Source organism: Lathyrus oleraceus, chromosome 3, assembly GCF_024323335.1.
Source record: "Lathyrus oleraceus cultivar Zhongwan6 chromosome 3, CAAS_Psat_ZW6_1.0, whole genome shotgun sequence".
NCBI lineage: Eukaryota > Viridiplantae > Streptophyta > Magnoliopsida > Fabales > Fabaceae > Lathyrus > Lathyrus oleraceus.
Genome location: NC_066581.1, coordinates 85,327,427 through 85,330,611, shown reverse-complemented (window position 1 = coordinate 85,330,611; position 3,185 = coordinate 85,327,427).

Genomic DNA, 3,185 nt, shown 5'->3' with positions numbered 1-3,185 from the left:
GAGATGGTGCTGACTGCTGAAATAAACTACTCAAAAGCTGTCAGAGAATGAGAATTTAAGGCTAAAACATAATAAGAATTCGAATCAATTTCCATATGCAGGAGACTTACGGTGTTAAGACGATACCGATCTTGTGAATTTTTCCCAAGTCTCCGCAAACTAATCTCAAATTAGTCAGTCTATAGCCTAAAACTTTCAAGAAGATGCATTTTTTTTATTTTTTTATGACTGAAAACAAACAAAACACTAACAAAAACAAGGAAAACAAACGAAACAAATGATTTCCCTCCCCCACACTTAAAATAAGCATTGCCCTCAATGAAAAGACATTACTAATAAAGTAGAGAGAAGGAAAGAAAGACTCCCTGATCAAGTTGCAGGGTAGTTAGGTGCTTCCAAAGAAAGCTCCTCTATGCTGACATCTTCAGTCATTGAACTTCCATGGAATAGCTTCAAGCGCTACCCATTGACTTTGAAAGTCTTGTTAGTACCTGCACTTTTTATTTCTACTGCACCATAAGGGAAAACGTTAGTAATAACAAAGGGCCAATCCATTTGGATCGAAGTTTCCCAGCCATAAGCTTAAGGCGGGAGTTAAACAGTAAAACCTGTTGGCTCACAGAAAATTCCTTCCTAGAAATCATTTTATCATGGAAGTACTTAGTTTTCTCTTTATAAATCCTAGATCTTTCATAAGCCTCTAGTCTAAGCTCTTCAAGCTGTTGTAATTGGAGTTTTCTTTCAATACCTGCTTGTTGCATCTCCAAATTACAACTTTTCACCACCCAATAAGCATGGTGTTCTATCTCAACAGGAAGATGACATGCCTTACCAAAAACAATTTGATAAGGAGACATCCCAATGGGTATCTTGAAAGCTGTTCTTTGGGCCCAAAATGCGTCTTCTAGACAACGGCTCCAGTCCTTCCTGTTTGGTTGCACCATTTTCTCTAAAACCTGTTTGATCTCCCTGTTTGAGATCTCAACTTGCCCATTAGTTTGTGGGTGATATGCAATAGAGACTCTATGCACAACTCCATACTTCCGGAGCAAAGCTTCCATGGTGCGGTTACAGAAATGAATGCCTTGGTCACTTATGATAGCTCGTGGTATTCCAAACCTGCAAAAGATATTAGACCTGACAAAATCTACAACAACTCTAGAATCATTAATCCTAGTGGGGATAGCTTCCACCCACTTTGAAACATAATCAACAGCAAGCAAAATGTAAAGGAAACCAAATGATACAGGAAAGGGACCCATGAAGTCGATTCCCCATACATCAAATACCTCATAGAAAAGCATAGGATGCTGAGGTATTTCACTCTTGCGAGTGATGTTTGTACCTGCTATTTGGCACTCTTTACAAGTGTGGTAAGTCTCATAAGCATCCTTTAAAACAGTTGGCCAATAGAAACCTGAATCAAGGACTTTTATTGCAGTCCTTTGTGGACCAAAGTGTCCTCCGACTTGAGATGCATGAGAAAATTGCAAAATGGATTCAATCTCATAGTCGGGGACACATCTCCTAATTACCTAATCACTACCAAACTTCCAAAGATATGGATAATCCCAAACATAATATTTGGCATCACTCTTGAGTTTGTGAATCTGTGATCTAGATGCACCTGTAGGAAAAACACCAGCAACAAGAAAATTAACAATGCCAGCAAACCAAGGTGTAATCCCATGCAAAAGAAAAAGCTTCTCATCAGGAAAGTCATCCTGAATAGGAAAAGGATTTGCATCTCTCTCTATCCTGCTCAAGTGGTCAGGCACTAAGTTCTCAGCTCCACTTTTGTCTTTAATCTCTACATTAAATTCTTGGAGCAACAACATCCACCGAATCAATCTCGGTTTTCCATCCGGCTTCTTCAATAAGTACTTTAATGCTGCATGATCAGTAGAAACAACAACCTTGGAACCGAGCAAAAACCATAGCTAGCAGTTCTTTTTCAGTGGTAGTGTAAGTTGACTGTGCAGAATCTAAAGTTCTAGAAGCATAGTAAACAACATGGGCATCCCTGTCAACCCTTTGTGCAAGGACAGCCCCAACAGCATAATTAGACGCATCACACATAATCTCAAAAGGGAGGGTCTAGTTCGGTGGCTGGATTATGGGAGCGGAGGTCAATTCTTTCTTCAAGAAGTCAAACGCTTGTTTGCATTTGTCATCAAAGTTGAAAGTGACATCATTCTTCAATAAGTTTGACAGCGGAAGAGCTATCTTGCTGAAATCCTTGATGAAACGCATGTAAAAACTTGCATGACCAAGAAAAGAACGAATCTCGCGAACGCAAGAAGGGTAAGGCAGTGTAGAAATCACATCTATTTTAGCAGGGTCAACAGAAATTCCTTTTTCTGAAATTATGTGACCCAATACAATTCCCTGATCAACCATAAAGTGGTATTTTTCATAATTTAAAACGAGATCAGTTTCGATGCATCTTTCTAAAATCAAGCTTAAATTGCTCAAGCATGCATCAAAAGAGGAACCATAGACAGTGAAATCGTCCATAAAGACTTCCATGCAATTTTCAACGAAATCAGAAAAAATGCTAATCATGCATCGCTGGAAAGTGCCAGGAGCATTGCAAAGCCAAAAGGCACCCTCCTGTAAGAAAAAGTACCGAAGGGACAAGTAAAAGTGGTCTTCTCTTGATCTTCTGGTGCAATATGAATCTGAAAGTAACCTGAAAAACCATCAAGAAAACAGTAATGTGATTTACCAGCAATCCGTTCAAGCATTTGGTTAATAAACGGTAAAGGAAAGTGATCCTTTCTCGTAGCCTGGTTCAATCTCCTGTAATCAATACAAACTCTCCAGCTGTTCTGAACTCTAGCGGAAACAAGTTCATTCTTTTCATTTTTTACCAGTGCGAGTCCTGATTTCTTAGGTACAACCTGCACTAGGCTTACCCATTTACTGTCAGAGATAGGATAAATGACACCTGCTTGCAAGAGTTTGGTTACCTCCTTCTTCACAACATCAAGAATCAAAGGATTAAGCCTCCTTTGGGGTTGCCTTATTGTTTTCGCTCCGTCCTCAAGTAATATCCTGTGCATGCACATCGACGGACTAATACCTGGGAGGTCGGCTAATGTCCACCTGATTGCCTTCTTGTGCTTCTTTAAAACCTGCAAAAGCTTGTCTTCTTGATCGATATCAAGGTTAGAAGAAATAAT